The sequence below is a fragment of the Hypanus sabinus genome, chromosome 28 (assembly GCF_030144855.1).
Source record: "Hypanus sabinus isolate sHypSab1 chromosome 28, sHypSab1.hap1, whole genome shotgun sequence".
Lineage (NCBI taxonomy): Eukaryota > Metazoa > Chordata > Chondrichthyes > Myliobatiformes > Dasyatidae > Hypanus > Hypanus sabinus.
Window position 1 is genome coordinate 22,126,737 of NC_082733.1, and position 22,163 is coordinate 22,148,899.

Genomic DNA, 22,163 nt, shown 5'->3' on the forward strand with positions numbered 1-22,163 from the left:
CCCCCTCTGTTTGGACATGGATTTGATAAATGAAGAATGTAACTCTGTGCCTTGGCTGCAGGAGTACATTTCTAGCTCAGAGCTGAGGTTTGTGGTACAGTAAAGTACACTATGCAGTCCAGATTGTTTCATTTCCTCTTTTCCTCTTCACTTTCATCAGCATCTGGAAGCTCCAGTGTGATTCCACAATTTTATAGATCAAAAACAAAGCCATTTCTGCCTGATATTTACAGCGACTGACAAAGTAGGACTCAAAATTCATCAGCAGCTCTTTATATAAATATAATAGAGAAAACAAAGTTATGGAGGCTTTCTTTTAGTAACTTTGTTTCATTCCCACCTGACTAAAAGTGTTCTTCTAAAAAAATTCTGAGCTGCAGGATGCAATTACAGTTCTCTCTGCACAATATACTTCTGTAAATGTCACATGTAAGTATGTTTTATTTACACAGATCTTCAGTCATACCGCTTCTCTAAATCAGTAAAGTGCTCCAAGGATCTTACTGCCATTCCTTTTTCTTTGCCCTGTCTGCTTTCAGCTAATGTGATTTGTTGAACAAACTGTCCCATTAATCCCATCCTATTTGACAGACTGAGAAAATGAGCACCAAATGGCAAGAATCACAAGAAGCTAACTCTCTGTCTTCCTCAAGGTAAATAGTTATTACATTTGTGTGTCAAATTAGTGAAAATGATGTGCTTTCATTTTAAAACTGTAAATGTCACTCTTGCCAGCCAGTTCAAAGCTGTGTAGTGTGACATCCAGGTGACAAATGAGGCAGGGGCAAGGTGGATATCTGTAAAGATTCCCGATTCTGTCACACGTGGAAGCAGTTGCTACATAGTTCACAAAGCTGCGATGAAAGTTATAATCTGCAATCAAAAGTACTTGTATAATGACCTCAGGTTTGATTATTGCAACTCTGCAATTTGCTAATAGTAAAATTACGCGTTGTTATCTTTGGCTATAAAATCCAATACATTAATGCAAGTAGTGCTGGAGTGAGCACTTCAGGCTTTGGGAGATATTCTGACTGCAGACACTATAATTCTTATTTAGACTGTCCACAAAGCACACCAAATCAGCCTGAAGAGTAACCCAGATGTCTGAGCCATCATTAAAGAACACCAAGGGCCAGCAATGAACGTCATATCCAGCAAGGGCCTCACTTCCATCGAGCAATGGTGTTGTACTCAAGGCTGCATGGAAAGTGAGTGCAGATTCTGTAAGTAGTAGGTAAAAGGCCAATCAGCAAACAACCACAGGTACCTGGGATAAAACTGGGGACAGGGGGCATCCTACGAACAGGACAAACCAGTTAACGTTTCAGAACGGGGACTTTTCCTCAAAAGAGCCTTTCTGAAGAAGGGCTGAGCTCTTCTTGCGTTCTCCATTTTTCTGTTTCAGATCTGCAGTTTTATTTGTTTTGCACATGAGTGCAAACCTTGTAGGATCAGACATCATGGAGACGACATCAGTGACAAAACAACAGTGAGGTCAAAATTCTGAACATCAGCACCAGAGAAATTTCAGCCATTTCAGTCTAGGAAAGACCCAACAAAATATTGAAACTCCCAAACTCAAACAAAACTCAATCTGTTATTGCTGACTTTAAGATGACTAGTAATAACTGGCATTGCAACACTACCAGTGAGTTAGGACAATGGGCAGAGGTAGTGTAAATGACTGATTGATCCTTACACTCCATCAATTGTCACCACTGGAAGCCTGATCTGATCATTGTCAGCAACATCTGCAGAGTCCAAATCTACCAGATGATCATAGATTTAATCGCACACTTCAAGCATTACCCCATGCCAATACAAGTCTCTCTACTGTGAAATCAAAGGCAATGTCAATCCAATGTTGCTACAACTTCCAAAAGCCTTCCAGACATGAAACAGAATCTATCGTGAACAAAGTAATGGCAGACATCATACATAGCCCACAAAACACTGAAGAATTTGTCATTGAAGTGCAAAGAAGGCCCACAAGCTCAAATAATTAACTACATACTAGAACTCACACACAAACTGAACTTAATGGATTATTATGGCATCCAACCAACCATGTTGTGAAATGTCATGCAAAGCTCAATTTGCCAGTGAGACAATTGTCTTGACGTTATGGATACCCGTGTTCAAGGGACCCAGCGTAGCATGGCAGCAATCCTATAATCTTCCCCTTTTGGGATTAGTGAAGCACTGCACCAGACAGTTTCAGTGACTCCCAACAAAGTGCAAGGCTGTATATGAACTTGCAACAGTAGCATTACTTATATGATAGCTAGCACAATGATCTGCAGCCACTTTGGAATGGATTCAGTCCCAGGAGGACCAACAAGCCAAATTTTATACGCACATGCCAATAGACAGCCAGTCTATAAACCAATGAGAGTACAGTTAACTATGGGTGGATCTTCAAGGAAACTATACTTCTGGGTTCTTGTTTATCCACCTTAGATCTTCCTCTACCCAGTCCTGTGCTGTGTTTTCTTAACCAAAATTTTCATCAGGATTTGTTTGACATCAACCATTTGATGAGTTTATAAACTCTTTGTGTACCATGTAATATTGGTATGTAGTTACATCAGTTATTTCAATAGGGTTTAATAGGTACAGTTAATGTCAGAAATGTATTCAACATACATCCTGAAATTCTTTTTCTTCGCAAACATCCACGAAAACAGAAGAGTGCCCCAAAGAATGGTTTACAGTTAAAATGTCAGAACCCCAAAGACCCCCCAACTCCCCCTCCCATGCACAAGCAGCAGCAAGGCAACGCCCCCTCCCCCACCAACAAGAAAGCAACCGCACCCCCCACCGAGCACTCAAGCATGCAGCAAAGCACCAATAAAGACACAGACTTGCAGTATCCCAAAAAGTTACTCGTTCACCTGGTAATTCAACACGCCACAGGCTCTCTCTCCCTAATAGAGGAAAAAGTGGTGTCCCCATTTCACAGCGAGAGGGGAGACATAACAAACAACTCACTAATTTATGATGTTAAAAGTCTGTTGTGTTGCTTTTTCTGAGCTCTACACCCAGAGGGTCAGCATCAAAAAGTCTCCGGATAAACAACTCCCTGCAGCTAACCCACTGCTCTTCATGTTCCATTTACCTCTTATTTGAGTGCTTATTGCCTTCCAAAAAAAAACAATAATTTTTTTGGTTGTTCTATCCTTGTCATTTGCTTAACTAAATGACAAGATAAAAGGGATCTCAGAATCCGTGTAATACACTTATGAGGTACAAAATTAATTGTTAGGGTGACAGTATTACAGCTTGGAGCGATGGAGTTCAGAGTTCAATTCCAACACTGTCTGTAAGGGCTTTGCACAAACCTCGCCGTGGATGTGTGTTTCCTCCAGGTTCTCTAGTTTCCTCCCACATTTCACAGACGCTCGGGTTGGTAAGTTAATTGGTCATTGTAAACTGTCCTGTGATTAGGCCAGGGTTAAATAGGTGGGTTGCTGGGAGGCACAGCTCGTTGGGCCAAAAGGCTCTGTTCCGCATTGTATCTCCACAATAAAAAAAAGTAAATCTCTGTGAGTGGAGTTCATTGATTCAAAAGTTATCACCTGGGTTTACATCCATCAGAATAACAAAGTGGTAGTGTTGCCTCTCTCTATCAAGCAGATTAGATGAACTAAATGATTCCTGGAAATTTTTCCAGTGGAATCTTGCCTTCATGAGAATGCAAGGGATGCCATTGCTTCTCAGTTTTAAATGGATCACTTTTTATCTTGCGTAGTCAACCACTATGGGGCAGGCAGACAGAGAACTAGCTAAACTAGTTGAATATCTTGATGACTTTGTGAGACAAGTAGCTAAGTGGTGCTGGAACAAACACAATGCAAGGTATATGAACTTCACAACTCTCTCCTTAGAATTTGGGATAAAGTCCCCATGGGAACCGAAAATATACCTGGAGTCTCAACTTGTTGCACCCAATCACTCAATGACTTCAATGTTTTGGACTTCACTTTTAATATGAACATCCTTTCCCCTATGAATGCAAAATCTTTCAGCATGACTTCATGTGATTTTCTTTTGATGGGCGAATGGAAAAACTGAATTATTGAGAATTATTCTGTTAAGTTAAATAAGGGCATCAGCTGGACAGAGCACCACAACTCCAACTATTTCACTACTTTAAAGTAAAGATAGACTATTCCAATATTCTGAGAAATATTTACCGTTGGCAACTGATTAAGAGTCAACTGTTTCATCATGTTGGAACTGGTAGGATCTTGCTGTTCACTAAATAGCAACAGTGTCTCCTACTTTAGCACATTGTCCTTAATTGACGGGTGGTTTCTTAGCTCTAAAGCTTATTAAGGAATCTAAAGGTGATGTAAGAGTATTTATAAATGTAGGTCTTTAACATAAAACTTTAAAAAAATCATATGTAACTTGTTCCAAAACAAGATACGTACAATACATATGTAGAACTATCAAACATTAAAAAGTTCATCATTTACAAGTTTGCTTTGGTTGGTATCCATATGGATCATTTCAAGATACAAGTACTTAGAAGTTGTACAAAAAGCAATAACATCATGCAGATCTACCTCATAAAGTGCTCACTGAGTGTAGATTCACAGTCTTCTGACTTTGTAGCTCATCCTTTTCAAGTATGATGTGTTGTGCATTCAGAGATGCTCTTCTGCACACCACTGTTGTAACACATGGTTATCTCAGTTACTGTCACCTTCCTGTCAGCTTGAACCAGTCTAGCTATTCCCCTCTGGCCTCTCTCATCGACAAGGTATTTTTGCCCACGGAACTGCCTATCACTGGATCTTTAGTTTGTTATTTTTTTACCATTCTTTGTAAACTCTACATAAATCCCAGGAGCAGCAGTTTCTGGGAAATTGAAACACTCCATCTGGCACCAACAACCATTCCACAGTCAAGTCACTTAAATCACATTACTTCCCCATTATGGTATTTTGTCTGAACACCAACTGAACCTCTTGACCATATTTCTATGCATTGAGTTGCTGCCATGTGATTGGCTGATTAGATATTTGAGCAGGTGTACAGGTGTACCCAATAATGTGGCTGCAGAGTGTGTGCAGGTAGATAATGAGGTGCAAAAGGTATGACAAGTTAGAGTGTGAGGTCAAATTGACCTTGAGACTGGTGGTGTGTGATTTCAGGCTTTTGTATCCTCAGGAAGGGGGATGTGGGGGATGTGGGGAAGGGGGAGGGAGGGGAGGGAGGGGAGGAAGGGGGAGGGGGAGGGAGGGGAGGAAGGGGGAGGGGAAGGGAGGGGAGGAAGGGGGAGGGGGAGGGAGGGGGGGAAGGGGGAGGGAGGGGGGGAAGGGGGAGGGAGGGGGGGAAGGGGGAGGGGGAGGGAGGGGGGAAGGGGGAGGGGGAGGGAGGGGGGGAGGGGGAGGGAGGGGGGAGGGGGAGGGAGGGGGGAAGGGGGAGGGGGAGGGAGGGGGGAAGGGGGAGGGGGAGGGAGGGGGGAAGGGGGAGGGGGAGGGAGGGGGGAAGGGGGAGGGGGAGGGGGGGAAGGGGGAGGGGGAGGGGGGGAAGGGGGAGGGGGAGGGGGGGAAGGGGGAGGGGGAGGGGGGGGAAGGGGGAGGGAGGGGGGAAGGGGGAGGGGGAGGGGGGGGAAGGGGGAGGGGGAGGGGGGGGAAGGGGGAGGGGGAGGAGGGGAAGGGGGAGGGGGAGGAGGGGAGGAGGGGGGAGGGGAGGAGGGGGAGGAGGGGAGGGGAGGGAGGGGGGGAGGGGAGGAGGGGGGGAGGGGAGGAGGGGGAGGGGGGGGAGGGGAGGAGGGGGAGGAGGGGGAGGGGAGGAGGGGGAGGAGGGGGGAGGGGAGGAGGGGGAGGAGGGGGAGGGGAGGAGGGGGAGGAGGGGGAGGGGAGGAGGGGGAGGGGGAGGGGAGGAGGGGGAGGGGGGGGAGGGGAGGAGGGGGAGGAGGGGGAGGGGAGGAGGGGGAGGAGGGGGGGAGGGGGGGAGGGGAGGAGGGGGAGGAGGGGGAAGGGGAGGAGGGGGAGGGGGGGAAGGGGAGGAGGGGGAGGAGGGGGGAAGGGGAGGAGGGGGAGGAGGGGGGAAGGGGAGGAGGGGGAGGAGGGGGGAAGGGGAGGAGGGGGAGGAGGGGGAGAGGGGGGAAGGGGAGGAGGGGGAGGAGGGGGGAAGGGGAGGAGGGGGAGGAGAGGGGGGAAGGGGGAAGGGGAGGAGGGGGAGGAGGGGGGAAGGGGAGGAGGGGGAGGAGGGGGGGAAGGGGAGGAGGGGGAGGAGGGGGAGGAGGGGGGAAGGGGAGGAGGGGGGAAGGGGAGGAGGGGGGAAGGGGAGGAGGGGGAGGAGGGGGGAAGGGGAGTGAGAAAGGGGGAAGGGGAAGGGGAAAGGGAAGGGGGGAAGGGGAAGGGGGAAGGGGGATGATGGGGGATGGGGGGATGGGGGATAAGGGGGAAGGGGGGATGGGGATGGGGGGAAGGGGGGGATGGGGATGGGGGAAGGGGGAGGGGATGGGATGGATTGGGGGATGGAGATGGGGGATGGGGTTTGATGGGGAGGGGGGATTGGGATGGGGAGGATGGGGGATGGGGAGGGAGGATGGGGAGGATGGAGGATGGGGAGGATGGGGATGGGGAGGATGGGGATGGGGAGGATGGGGATGGGGGGATGGGGAGGGAGGATGGGGGGATGGGGAGGATGGGGGATGGGGAGGGAGGGTGGGGGGATGGAGAGAGTAGGGGATGGGGATTGGGGGGTGGGGAGGGGAGAGGGGGGTGGGGGAGTGGGGATGGGATGGGGGAGGGGGATGGGGGGAAGAAAGAAGAAAGACCAACCAGGGATGAAGGGCTCTTCGGCAATTTAATGTATGCAAAATGGCTCTTACATTAAAATCATTCCTAAAATATGTGTGTACATTTGTTTTTTTCTTTTGTGCAGTAGTTCAACAATGAAATATTAACATTCTCATAATAGATGGAACTTTCATTTATCCAAATTAAAAGAAACAGGTAGAAGAATACAGTTAAGATTCTTTCCTATTTGTTAGTACAACAATAGAGTATTAATTACTTAAAACTAATGTAATTTTCACAGCTGGCTTCTTACTTAAAATTATTATCAAGGCTGGATATAGTAACAAGAAATGGGAAACACATATTTATCATTTCCAATTAATTTAAAGTTAGTCATTGGAGAGATCTAAGCCTAATACCAGCCAAAGTTAAACCTCGGGCATTTGCTGTTGCTACTTGTTAAACTTCACTTGTGCTCAGGTTGGTCAAATTCAGTGCTGTTTAAATTAAGAAAATAAAATACATCATGAAAATACAATTGATCCTTTTGAAAATATTTTGTATAGTCTTATTTTTCTGCTGGATACCCTTGATCAGGATTTTGTCAATTCAGTGTATATGTGTACAAACCTCCACATCAGCCAGCTACAGTCCAAGTAATTAATCACCTGCACAGAGGAATTTATACCATCCAGATGGGAAAGCTATCTAAAATGAGAAAAATAATAAGACTAATTAATTCTTATCTGCATAGCACAATTAGATAAACGACCAACAGCTCTGTCACCTATGGCTAAGACTTGGATCTCAATAAATTAACTGAACTGTCCCCCTTTTATAGTGCAAGATCTTTCACTTTAAACAATAATGGGACTGAAAAATGGAAAAGGAGACAAATTATTACTTGGATTAATTTTAGCCTGTACAGAAGACCATATGAGGAACAGTGTCTGATGCATGGATACATTGATATATGGGACCTAACAAGTGGGTTGGACCTTACAGAACACAATTTAGATCTATAAGTACTTCGCACTGATTATTTCTTGTGCTACTCCAAGAAGATGGGTGATTTGAATATTTACAGAATAATTGATACTGTTGCAGTCTAATGAGTCTCTTAATTTAATTGTTTTATTTTAATGATGGTATTTTAGATTATAAATATCGATATAACCCAAGACTAACATCAGACTAAGCTTTACTAGAACAGTGATGAGTCAGCAGACTGTTGTTTTTAATGCAACTATCATAATGAGCAGATTAATCTTTTTTTTTAAAACTCAAATATAAATTTAAACATTCACTAAATTTCTTAGACAACAATTTTACAGTGTAACCTACCAGAGTCTTTAAGTAGCTGTGCCTAAGATCAGAACATACCAACTTGATGGGCTTGATATGCAGATTTCTGTCTTCTGAAGCTTTAAAAGCATTTGAATTAATATTTTAATTGAAAGATTTGTTGCAGGCCTTAAAAAGTAAAAGATAACTTTACCAGATATTTTTATGGTAAGAGAAAAAAAATGTCAAATTATCTGAAATATTTTGGAAAGACATTCACAGCAGCTTAATATTCAATTTTAGGGTCAAGATTAAAAGGATTTTGAACCTTTTAATTGCAAATATTCTTCAGTGTCCACTCCACATGATATCAATGCCCTATGAGACCACTATCCCAGGCACAATCTTAATCTTCAGTATCAATGGCCATTCTAGTTCTGACAGGAGCAAACATATTGTCAAATTAGGGGTGGGAGTGTATAGGATACTAGATTGGTGCTACTTAAAAACAAAGCTAAGATTGTGCATAATTTTGCTTTTTAAATTCAATGGCACATGATGAATTTGAAAGAGTCTGCTTGCTAGAAAGACGGACACTGTTCAGTTCCGATACAATAGTCACAGTGTTAAGGTAACAAAGTATTTTTGTTACTTTGTGTTAGTTAATCTAAGGCGAGAATGACTTTGTTGAAGGTCTCATTACTGAGAAGCTGTGTCTCACGCCCTGTCCAATAGACGATCCCTCATTAAGCCGTGCCTTGTTAAATTACAGATTTGGGTAAACGGTGGGTGATATCCAGACTTCAGCCTGACAAAATTGTTTGCTAATGCCCGCAAGCCATATTTTTTGCTGAGTCTAACACCAACAACGCTTAGCAAGGTAGGAACTTCATTAACATTTTTTTTCACAACCAGTGCATGGTTTCTTATTAATTCATTTGTACCTATTACTGAAGAATTGAATATTTCATCCTCTGACTGTTTTTCATTTTTTTTGAAACTATTGGGGCTTAATGGTAATACAGTAAAATTGGACTGCTTTCATTGCAAATTGCAGCAGTCAATAGCACTTTGCAGCCCTCCTCATGAATAGTGAAATCCTTTAATGCTAAGATACTTCATTTTTACAGTAGTCTGCTCTTGTTAATTTGCCTGCAATTACATTTTCTTTTGAGTATAATAAATTACGTGCAGATATTCTTGTTTAAATTGAATAGAGGGGCATATGTGTTCCGCAACCCCCCCCCCCCCCCCCGCCACCTCCCACAACAAACTGGGTGAAGGATTGGAGCTCACTGGGGCTTGGAACCATGAGCTGTAGCCTGTATAAACACTGTCCTAGATGACAGGCTTGGCTCATTCACAACCCCATCTGCAGCAGTAGGGGAATCCATTATTTTTATAATCCCCAAGGGAGGGAAAGGTCTCTAGCATCATTACTTCTAGGGAAATGTAAGTGACTTCACAGCACACCCTAATTTGCTCACCGTAATTATAGGTCACGCACTCCTTTGTAATTTATAAAACCTTTGTTCTTATCAATAATGAATGGCCATTGCCAAATCATACAACTATAATATTTTTATATTATGAAAATGCTAATGTGCTGCAGCTGAGCCTTATCAGCGGTCAGGCGCTCTATTAAGTAGTCACCAGTTAGTTCACGCAAATTGGTTATGTTAATGTCCTGCAACCAGAATGTAATACTTGGACAGGATGAGGTTTTGGCAATTAATTTTTTTCAGTCACCAGACAGACAGGCAAATTTATTTTCCCCCACTCTGGGAATAGGCTAAGAGGAGGTGAGGTGGAAAAACCACTTCAGAGAGATATGTGACCTAATTGAATGCTCTAAATAAAGCAGAAACAATGGGAAGGATTGCATCCTCATTCATTCAGCTGACAATGTTTTGCAACTTAAACCTGTTTTATTAATTATGTTTGACATTTCCTTAATTAGTTTCATTTACATCAAATCAGCCCCTACCAGACTATTGCACCATACATCATTTCTCAGAATCTGCATACCTACAGAAAGCCAGCTCGATTTAATTATACATAAAAAGAGTCTGTATTATTCTCTGTGAGAAGCTGCAATAGAGGAACGGGTAGCAGCTCGAGTGCCATTACTTCTCCCCATTTATCTTTTCTGCACATCAAAAAAAATCAGGCCAAAAGGCCCTGGCATCTTATGCCCATCTCCAGGGTTGTGTCATAAAGCATTATCACAAAGGATGCGCTGGAAATGACAAGCATGGAGATTTTAATGTTAGAGTTTATTAACTGTCACAGACTGCCGTTATGCTCTTTCAACACATTGCGCACCTGAGATAAGCAGACACCACTAAATTAGGCTGATAGATGGATGGACCTGACAGGCATAAGCAGCTGGTGTTGAACAACTTAATCACCCAGCGTTTTTGTAAGAATTTGAAAATCTATTGATTCATTTACAATTGAAAAGGATTAAGAAAGAGTCATTGCCTGCGTATAAGTTATAGAGCTCTCATGAAAAAATTGTGTCCATTAAAAAGTAGTTATTTAATCAAAATTGCTTCTATAGTTTTTTTTCTGTACAATCTGAAATGACTTGTTAATGTAGGAAATAGCTTTTCTTTTCATCTTTGTTTTAAATTAATTCCCATATTGTTGTGTTGTAAAAACCTGTGTTATTAAATGTGCACATCCTTTAGTAAGTAAAACTTTAAGAAAACAGCAAAATTAATTAATAAATTAAATTAGCTTATTAGTCCTATTCGGAATTGCAATTGGCTTGTCATTTGTTAAATTTTCCTTTAATGTACCTTTCCATGCTTCCTAACAAATATTTCTGACTCTGGAAATATATTCATAAACCCCTCAGCTCCACACTCCTTTAAACACCACTTAAATCTCTTCAAGCAACTTTTTGGTTATTGCTCCCGATCTCTTTCTTTCTAGCTTAGCTTTAATGTTCCAATGTCTCTTTGTAAAATGTTTTGGGATGCTATGTAAAACAATAATACGCATCTTACACAAAAGTTACGTTATAATGCTGAGTCTTTAAAAGACATTAGAAAGACCTCACCTGGAGTACTGTGAGCAGTTTTGGGCACCTTGTTTAAGAAAGCTTGTGCGAGCATTGGGGAGAATCCATAGGAGGTTCACAAGAATAATCCTGGGAATGAAAGGGTTAACATACGAGTGTTTGATGGCTCTGGACCTGTACTTGCTGGAACTTAAAAGAATGTGGGAAAATCTCATTGAAACCTATCAAATAGCAAATGGCCTAAATAGAGTGGATGTGGACAGGATTTTTTCCATTAGTGGGGGCATAGAGGGCATAGCATCAGAATAGAGATGGGAAGGATTTCTTTAGCCAGAGGGTGGTGAATCTCAGGAATTCATTGCCACAGATGGCTGTGGAGACCAAGCTATTGGGTATACTTAAAGAGGAGGTTGACAGGTTCTTGATAAGTCAGGGCGTCAAACGTTATGGGGAAAAAGGCAGGAGAATTGGGTTAAGCGAGATAACAAATCAGCCATGATGGAATGGTGCAGCAGACACAATGGGCTGAATGGCCTCATTCCACTGCTATGTCAAATGGTCTTATATCATTGCTTGTAAACAAAATGGTCTGTCCATATAGAACTACATGCGTTCACTGCCACAATCATAAAAACATGACATGTTGCTAAGATTTTCTTACAATTTACCTTACATCTTATTTAAGAAACTTTAATGCAACCAAAGACAAGACTGCAAATGTAAAAACTGAAAATGCTAGAAACATTCAGGAGGTCAAGTACTATCTGCAGAATGAGAGATATTGTTTCAAGCCTGCAGATGTTGCTTCTTCTGAAGATGTTGATTGAGATTTGCTGATGTATCGCATGCACATCAGAACATATAGCGAAATGCATCATCTGCATTGACAGCCAGCACGAACTAAGGGTGTGCTGAGGAAAGCCTGCAAGTGTCCCCACACATTCTGACACCAACGCAGCCAGCTCACAATGATCGGCAGAACAACACAGAACACAACAAGCAACAAAAGGCCCATTTCCTCCCTCCCACCCACCCACACAGACAACTCTCCCATTCCGGGACGAGCCGGCTCCTCACTATGACATAATTCAACATCGTCAAAGGGCTCCTGGTTTGAAATGCTCTCATTATTTCTCTTTTCGCAGACGCTGCCTAACCAGCTGGGCATTTCCAGCGTTTTCAAGTTTTACTAATGCATTAGAGGTGAAGTGAGCATAACCTTCATCTAAACTGCTTCCAGGCAATATACTGTATTTTGGCCACAGTATTGCACATGTTTCAGAAAAGAAAGTAACAATTCAGGAAAGCAACAATGAAAAATAAAAACAATAATACAACCCAATGAGCTTAAATTCCCACATGAAGCTTATTTCACAGATAACCACCAGAGAAGTGATATAGATGCTGAAAATGATTTGTGCATCCCTACATTATAGAGGAAGTAAAATAGTTTCTGACTTACGATCCTGATCCAATTCTAGTTTCTATGTACAATTAAGTTTTATCTACTTTTATGGATACAATTAAGCCCTACAAGATCAAGTAGACTGCTGAGGTATGTTGGTATGTGAATAATGGCCAGAGAAGAGATGACCTGGAATGAAGGGCACAGTGGTCTGCGAAAGTGTATGCTGTCAAGGAGTCTATATCTTCAGGAGCAGAAGTAACTATATATGGCCAGGGAAGATAAATAAGAATCAATCACTCTACTGTATAAGATGATATTTAGTCCAGAAATTAGGCTTTTAGCAATTGCACGTAAATCTTGCAGAATATGATGGAAAAATGAAGTTTGTGTAGGAGGAAGGGTCAGATTGACCTTAGAGTAGGTTAAAATGTTGACACATCATCATAGGCCAATGTTCCATGTTCGATCAGAGTAAAAGTTGTCCATTGTAGAAATTACATTAAAATTACGTTGCCTTTAACAATATAAAATGCCAAACCTTAAATTTACAGTTTGCTGTCATTTTTAAATACTTAATGTGCACAAAGGAGACTATCAGTGCGATTCTACACCTTGTAGCCTGACCCTGTTTCTATAGCAGCACTTTGCACAGCACAGGGGAAATTCTCTCACCGTCATATACCTCTTGCTCAGACAAGGCAGAGTCAGATTGCGATGTATGGTTGGCACCTTGACATCAAACTAAAATGAGTTCATTTTCAAGTGCAATCAGTAGTCGATTCCCTTTTATACGAGGGGTGTTTGATAAGTTTGTGGCCTTATGCAGAAGGAGTCAATTTTAGAAAACCTAGCACATCTTTTTTTCAACATGGTCCCCTCCTGCATTTACACACTTAGTCCGGCGGTCATGGAGCATACGGATCCCTTTCTTTGTAGGAGTCGGCATCTTGGATCTCCAGTAAGTGGTGAACAGCAGGGGTGATTGATAAGTTTGTGGCCTAAGGTAGAAGGAGATGAGTTATACAGCTCTTGTTACTTGCACGTGCAGTTCAACTCTTTGAGTGATTATGTAGAAACTATTTATTAGAAACTATGCTAATAACTTCTGTGGTATTTCTGTTTCAGATAATTGAAAATTGCAAGTAAGCAGTCTGAGAAAATGGATAACATCAGCCTTCGTGCAGTCATCCGCTACCTCGGTCTCAAGGGCTTATCACCCAAGGAGGTCCACAAGGACATGGTGGCATCACTAGGGGAGGGTGAAAAATAAATGTGCTAAGTTTTCTCAAATTGACTCCTTCAACCTTAGGCCACGACCTTATCAATCACCCCTCGTATTACATTAAAATAAACACAGCCGGTGGCTCAATGGGCAGAGAGTACTGCTACTCCGCTTCAAAGGTAGCATGCACGTGTGCACAATGCTATTACAGCTCGGTGGGGTGGGGGGGGGGAGTAGGGAGATCACAGTTTAGTTTAGGTACTGTCTGTAAGGAGTTACTACATTCTCCCAGTCACCGCGTGGGTTTCCTCCAGGTGCTCCGGTTTCCTCTCACGGTCCATCAATAGATTAACTGATTGTAAATTGTTCAGCGCTTAAGCTAGTGTTAAGTACCGGCGGGTTGCTGGGCAGCACTGACCATTGGGATGGAGGGCATGTCTACACTGCACCTCTAAATAAATAAATAGATGAACTAAAATAAGTTGGAAGGAATTTTATTGTGGGATCTAAACTGAGGGGATATGGTGCTTTGCATTAATTGCTTGAGCGATGAACACATTAAGTCACTCCCATCTATGCTAATATTAAAACTCCTTAAAATTAAAAGGATGTTTAACCAAGTATATGTCCACCTTATAAACCAGTTCTGCTCTGTACAAGAGGTTGTGCTGTTGGCTACGCTTTATTTCATTCTTGGCTGCTTGCAGCATTTTAATTTATTTATTGAGATGTAGTGTGGGATGGGGCCCTTTTGGCTCTTTGAGCTCTACTGTGTAACAATCCATGGATTTAATCCTCACCTAATCATGGAACAATTTTGGATGACCAGTTAACCTGCCAGCCAACAAGTCTTTGGACTGTGGGTGGAAGCTGGAGCACCTAGAGGAAATGGATAATGGGGAGAACGTGCAAACTCCTTACAGGCGGTGGTGGGAATTGAGCCCGACACTGGTGCCGTAAAGAGTTGTGCTTTAAAGTTTTTAGCCAATAGCAGAGGATATCTGTTTAAGGTGAGTGGAGGAAAGTTTATGGGAGAATTTACACAGAGACTGACAGGTGTCTAGAACTCACTGCTGGGGATAGGAGTAGAGGCTGATAAAATAGGGACTAAAAAAGACTGTTCGATAGGCACATGAGTATAAGAAAAACAGAGGGTTCTGGGCTGTGTAGGGGATATTAATCTTGTAGTAAATTTCTATAAGTCAGCACATCATGGACCGAAGGGACCATACTGTCCTGTACTGTTCGATGAAAATGAACACACAGAAAGAATTAAATAACCAAAGCTGATAATCCCTGTACAGATCAGCAATGGAGTCAAAATGGACCTATACTCGGATAAGCATCCTTTTAATTTTATGGTGTTATAATATTAGCGTATTACATTTGTCTCTCAAGCAGTCAATCCACAAAGTCATTACCTGGCTCGGGCCTAGTTTTCATCAAAGGGAATTAAAATGAAGAGTAAAGAATCAGTGGTCCATTACCAGTAACAGTACTTTCCAATTAATCAGTAAGTAGCTACAAGCTGTAAAAAACAGAATCAAATGGCTTACTGCATCCTAAAGTACAGAATTCTTTTTGTAGGTGACATGTTGAGATGTAAATGAGAAAGAAAACTTACATGGGCAACTGCAGCTGTGAATATTCACATCATTTCATTGTTCATTCATGCTCATCAGATCCCACAGTGGATTATTGTAAAGTGCATCAGTTAAAACATGTTCCTTTATACAATTACATTTAAAAATGTCAGGTTAAATAACAGAATGTAAGATTGTATTAATTCAGTTTTGAATGTATGACTGTACTAAGGAAAACAGAACAGCTGTAAATGGGATACAAATAAAGGAACTCAACCAAGATTAAATTTATTTTCTTAATGTTTCAGTCACCACTTCAAGTCAGAGAATAGGTTAGTAAAGGAGTATTGTAGATTTCAAATGAGTATTGATGGGGGATTTTGCTTAATCATTTAATTTTGCCACATTCTAAGTTTATTATGAATTCCTTTGAAACATTTGGTAATAGGTCTTCTTGTACTATGGCCTTCAGCAATTGAGATTTAGTGTTTCCAAAAAAAAAACATACATTAGAGGGCTTTCATGATGTGATGTTAATCTTAAGACAATTAAAGTCCTCATAATTACTTTGGTTGTTCTTCAATCAAATCTTAGAAAAATACATTCATTCCATGAGTGTCACCTTTTAACATTCTGCATTTACCATCTATGTTTTCTCTTTGCTTTCCATGAAACAGAACCTCCAAAATGATTTTTTAACACACTTTATCCATGAACTTTGATAAAAGTTCAAACAGCATGAAGTTGAACCTCGAACAATTCACACACTGTAATACTATAAGTGCATATATAAACTCCAGCCATTAAAAACTATTAGCAAATTTTTATTGCTGCTGGTCTTAAAAATAACTGATCCCACCTCCCATTTTCTGAAATTAAACAGTGAATTCAGTATCCTGCTAAAATTCGAGCACAAATTAACCCTTTATTTCACCCACTTCTTCCCACCATGGAAACAAGATATACTTTAAGTTGATCACTAAAAAGAGAAAATCTGCAGATGCTGGAAATCCAAGTAACACACACAAAATGCTGGAGGAATTCAGCAAGCCAGGCGGCATCTATGGCAAAGAGTCGACACTCTGGGCTGAGACGCGGCATGAAATGTCAACTGTTCTTTTTTCCAAAGATGCTGCCTGACCTGCTGAGTTACTTCAGCATTTTGTGTGTGACACTTTAATTTGACCTAGCTTTTCAAAAAGTTTTGAGCAGAGACACAGTCTCTAAGTTTGCTATTTACAGTAATGAGGACAGCAGTAGGTGATTGAACTGTCACCAGTCTAAGTGAGGACTGGAACAGTACCAGTACAACAATAACAGTCTTGAAAAACAGGAACAGTAAGGTAATGTTACAGTTAGATCACAAAATAATGTTTCTCTAGCAACGAGAGAAAGCCAGTGAATAGTGTCCTTTGAAGACTATCTGTTGAGTATCATTTAACATATGTTTATTTGGGAATAAACAGTAAACAGTCGGCCCTCTTTAACCGCGGATTCAACCAACTGCGGATTGGGAAAACCTGGAAGTTCTCTCTCCAGCACTTGTTATTTGAGCATGTACAGACTATATTTTCCTGTCATTATTCCCTAAACAATACAGTATAACTATTTACATAGCATTTACATTGTATTAGGCATTGTAAGTAATCTAGAAATGACTTAAAAGTACAGGCAGTCCCCGGGCTATGATTGAGTTCAGTTCCTGAGTACGTCTTTAAGTCGGATTTGAGGTCGGAACAGGTATATCCGGTATTATTTAGCGTCAGTTAATCAAATGTTTTTCTTAGTATATAGTACATATTTTACCTTTCCATGCATATAAAACACTTAAGAAACATACATATTTCAATAATTAAACCACTGTGTTGCTTAGTAATAATTGTAGCTTTCATCAGGGCAGGGCATTTCAAATGCTCCATTAAAATTTTTCCGATCGTTGACCGACTGTAGCCTGATGCTTTTCCAATGACTGATGGTGTTTCATCTCTTTCCGATCACTTTATTACTTCCACCTTGTTTTTAATCGCGATCGTGATTATTTTCTTGAACAGAAACACAGCAGATTCAGAGCTACACCGGGTCCTAATGTCCACCGCTCTGAAGAAGTTAAATAAAGTCCGGGGTTCCACTGGGTCGTAAAGACCACTGCTCTAATTCAGGTTAAATAAGGGACTTGAGCATCCGTGACTTTTGATATCTGCGGGGGGGTCCCGGAACCAATCCCCCGCGGATAAGGAGGGCTGACTGTATGTCTTACTGTTTTGTTTGTGTGTATATATATATATATATATATATATACACACACACACACATTTTTCCCTCTCCTCCATCCCTTTTCTTCTATACCCCTCTTTGGCCTCTTGCCTCTTCTCACCTGCCCCTCACCTCCCCCTGGTCACCGTCCTCTTTCCCTCTCTCCTAAGGTCCACTCTCCCCTCCTATCAGATTCTTCTTCTCAACCCTTTAGCTTTCTCACCCACCTGGCTTCACTTTTCACCTTCTAGCTGTCCTCCTTCCCCTCCCCCAACCTTTTTATTCTGGCATTTTTCCATTTTGTTTCCAGTCCTGAAGAAGTCAAAACGTCAACTGTTTGTTCATTTCCATAGACGCTGCCTGACCTGCTGAGCTCCTCCAGCACTTTCTGTCTGTAGCTTTGGATTTCTGGTGTCTGTAGATATTCTAGTGTTTATATATCGTAAACACAACATCCAGAGAGATGCTTAATTTGTTGATCTTAGCAGATAAGACAGAAAGTACATGTTGAATAGAGTGAAATGTGGTGATTTCTGTCCTAGAGCTTGGCTCATGAACTGAGTGTGAAATATTATTTGTAGAAAGTCATGGAATGGTAACAATTTTTTAAAACTATTTCTGACTGTAACTTTAATGTGAATGGCTGCCCTCTGATTGGTTCATCGTGTAGTGGACAGGTTACATGATCATTTGCCAATAGGAAGCAATATTTTGATGTAAATGCAGCACAGATTACATTGAATGAGAGGACATACAGGAGCAAGGTATACCAGCTAGTTGAGTGGTGTCGCAGCGAAAATCTTGTACTTATCGTCAGTAAGACCAAAGAATTGATTGTGGATTTCAAAAGGTTTAAGATGAGGGAGCAGAAAACAATCCTCATCAGGGATCAGAAGTGGAGAGGGTGAGCAATTTCAGGCTCCTGGGTATCAATATCTCTGAGGATCTAACCTGGTCCCAACATAACTTTGCAGCTATAAATAAGGCAAGACAACATCTATATTTCATTAGCAAACACAAGGAAATCTGCAGATGTTGGAAATTGATGATTGGCAAAAGGGATACAGAGCTGGAGAAGGGAAGGGATCATGGGCCAGGAGGCCTAGGGAGAACGAAAGGGGGAGGGGAGCACCAGGGGGAGATGGAGAACAGGCAGAGTGATTTTTTTCTCTCTTTCTGCCCATCACTCTGCCTGTTCTCCATCTCCCTCTGGTGCTCCCCTCCCCCTTTCTTTCTCCCTAGGCCTCCTGGCCCATGATCTCTTCCCTTCTCCAGCTCTGTATCCCTTTTGCCAATCATCTTCCTGGCTCTCAGCTTCACCCTACCCCCTCCGGTCTTCTCCTATCATTTTGCATTTCCCCCTCCCCCTCCTACTTTCAAAATCTCTTACTACCTTTCCTTTCAGTTAGTCCTGACGAAGGGTCTCGGCCCGAAATGTCGACAGTGCTTCTGCCTATAGTTGCTGTCTGGCCTGCTGCGTTCCACCAGCATTTTGTGTGTGTAGCTATATTTCATTAGGAGTTTGAGGAGGTTTGGTCTGTCACCAAAAACACTTGAAAACTTCTACAGATGTACCGTGGAAAGGATTCTGACAAGCTGCATCACTACCTGGTATTGTTGGGGGAGGGGGCTACTACCTAGGATCGAAAAAAGAAGCTATGGAAAGTTGTAAAATTAGTCAGCTCCATAGCTCCACTTAGGGTACTAGCCTCCAGAGTATCTAAGGCATCTTTTAGAAGTGATGCCTCACAAATCCATTATTAAGGCCCCCCATCACCCAGGAGTTGCCTCTTCTCATTGTTACCATCAGGGAGAAGGTACAGAAGCCTGAAGGCCCACACTCAGCAATTCAGGAACAGTTTCTTCCGCTCTGCCATCAGATTTCTAAATAAACATTGAACCCATGAACACATCCTCACTTTTTTTATTATTTCTGTTTATTTAACATACATATATACTCACTGTAATTCAGTTATTTATTTTGGATTGTACTGCTGCCACTAAGTTAACAAATTTCACGACATATGCCGGTTATATTAAATATGATTCTGATTCTAATTCTAATTCTGAATTGCAATTTTATCATTCACTTCTGAACAATCTTCGTTTCAAAGGAGCTCAGAAAGCTTCTATAGATAACAAAAATACTAAAACCATGCATAGGTTTTCTGTTACCAAATTCACCAGAATTTAGTGACAGTTTTTCTCTTCATTACAATTTCCTCCTTCAAAGAGAAAACCAACTGTGTAATCTTGACACACCTCAGTTACACCATCTTGCTAATGGTAGTTCAAAAGCAGCTTAGTTAAACTTCAGTTGTCTAGGTTGTCCGACTGAAAATCGAGCTGATGCACCATCAACAACTCTCGGAGACGTGAGGCGAGATATAGGCTTTTATTGGCTAGAAGAAAGAACAAGCAGCAAATGACCACCACACTACATCCTGGAGACTGAGGCCAGGGCTGTGTCTCCAAACGCCTTTATACCGGGGTCCGTGGGAGGAGCCACAGGAGCAGTCAGCGGGGGGAGGGGGGGGGCGTGTCCAGACAGGTATATGTAGTTCACCACACTAGCTAATTCCTCAACTTCCCAAATCACCACTGTTAACATTTAATGATAAATTGTCAAATTAAATCAAGAATTAAAGAACTGAAGAGGGTATATTTGATTTTGAAGTAACTACTTACTTATTTGGACATTGCTCCAGTCCAATTACTTACTCAGCTTTATGCTTGTGTCTTGCGACAGATCTATGGGCTGTATCTCCATGCCAAATAAAACTATGGCTATAGTGTTCATGGCACAGATCCCCCTTTGTTGCATTATCTCGGAAAAATACATCAAGCATAACAACAGTTGCACCCTTTTTTATGAGTTTTTACAATGCAACAAAACAAAACAAAAACAAACAATAAAAAGGAGGTTTATACAGTACAAAACAAACATATCAATGTACAATTCATAACAATCAAGCAAAGCACCCATAGTAGAACCATGTAAAGTTAGTTACCACCCCACCCTCCCACTACCCAACTCCAAGCCAACTTTACAATATATAAAAAAGTTAATCAGAACTATATCTCCTCAGAGCTGTACTTATAAAAAGGGGTATTGCCTACTACGTAAACCATAATATACTTACACATCAAAAAAAACCCATAAATCTTAACTGTAAGATGTTGGAAGTAAGAGATTTAAATGCAAAAGAGAAAAAGGGAGTGATGCACCCTTAATCTAAACAGGAATTACGAAAATATTCAAGAAAAGGTCCTCACACCTTTTGGAACTTTATATCTGAATTAAGACGTGAATAATGAATCTTTTCAAAGTCTAAGCAGGACATAATATCTCTCAGCCATTGAGCATGGGTGGGTGGGGCAGCATCTCTTCACCTAAGAAGTCCCACCCTTAACTTGATGAAGCTGTTGATCCACAAAAATATCCTTCCAACACACTTTGCTAAGATTCAGAAAGGTACTAATGCCTTTGGAGCTCATACTGAGATACTAGCAGCACTTGATGCAGTCCATGTTACCCGAACAATATATATGAGAATAATTTTCTGCAATTGATTCCTTTTCTATTTTTATTAGAAAATGAACTTTTTTGCAATAAAATTACTTACAAGAATAAACCATTCAATACCATTCTTTACAGACATTGTCAATACTTTCTATACTTTACCACCCCACCCTCCCACTACCCAACTCCAAGTTTAAATACTTCTGCCACTCATGTGGTACTCTGGGGTTTCATATTAAGACAATGCCATCATAATTTAGGGGCTTCCACCCCCCGCACCCAGCCCCTCCCTTTCCAGTGGGAGAAGAACCCTAAACTGTGGTCCTTCCCCACCAAGCCTTTGTGGTGGCTGCACCAAGTTTCAGTGTGTCCTTTGGCATGTAATACTGCAGCCTAAAATGTGCCAGTTGGCTGCATTTTGCCGTAGACACCTCAAGGTGCTGGTAGACCATCAAGTTTCAGGCCAACCGAAGAATGTCTTTCACCGAGTTGCAGATCTGCCTGCAGCACCTAATGATTGTCTCCATGTGTGTCCCTGGGAACAGCTCATAGATCTGAGAATTCCCTGTTGCGCAGTTGCCGGGGATGATATTTGACACAAGCCCTTTTATCTTCTTCCACACCTTCTTCGCAAACCCACAGTGTTCAAAGTAGTCAGTTACAGATTCCTCCCCATTGCAGTCACCCTGTGGGCCTCAGGTTGTGAAGATGATGTTACGGGCATACAGGAGGGATCTGACTGGGAGGCCTCCTCTCACAGCCAGCCAGACTAGATCTAGGTGTCTGAGAATGAAGGATTCTGCCAGGTGACCTGGACAGTCTGCTCAGGGAAACACTCCACTGTGTCTATCACATCCTTCTCCTGAAGTGTCTGCAGGCCGTTCCGTGTTGACCAATTCCTGATGGCCTTGTGGTCAAAGGAGTCAGGCTGAAAGAACTTTTCCATGAAGGACAAGAAATGTGACAACACCCAGCTGACTGTGCAGGAACAGGGCCAGATCTATCCTTTGTAACATGGGGGAAGCTCGGCACGTAGTGGTACCTGGTGCCAACATATTTAGGTTCCAAACACAACCTGATGCAGCCACACATGAAGCT

At 42.0% G+C, this 22,163-nt stretch overlaps 1 long non-coding RNA gene across 1 annotated transcript in view; it reads left to right on the forward strand.

Moving 5' to 3' along the window:
- LOC132382345 (uncharacterized) overlaps positions 1 to 15,525 on the forward strand; it is a 74,938-nt gene extending 59,413 nt beyond the window's left edge. Inside the window, exon 3 of the long non-coding RNA XR_009508287.1 lies at positions 13,610 to 15,525. This is a non-coding gene — a long non-coding RNA (uncharacterized LOC132382345). The remainder of the gene's footprint in view (positions 1 to 13,609) is intronic.
- The last annotated feature ends 6,638 nt before the right edge of the window (positions 15,526 to 22,163 follow it).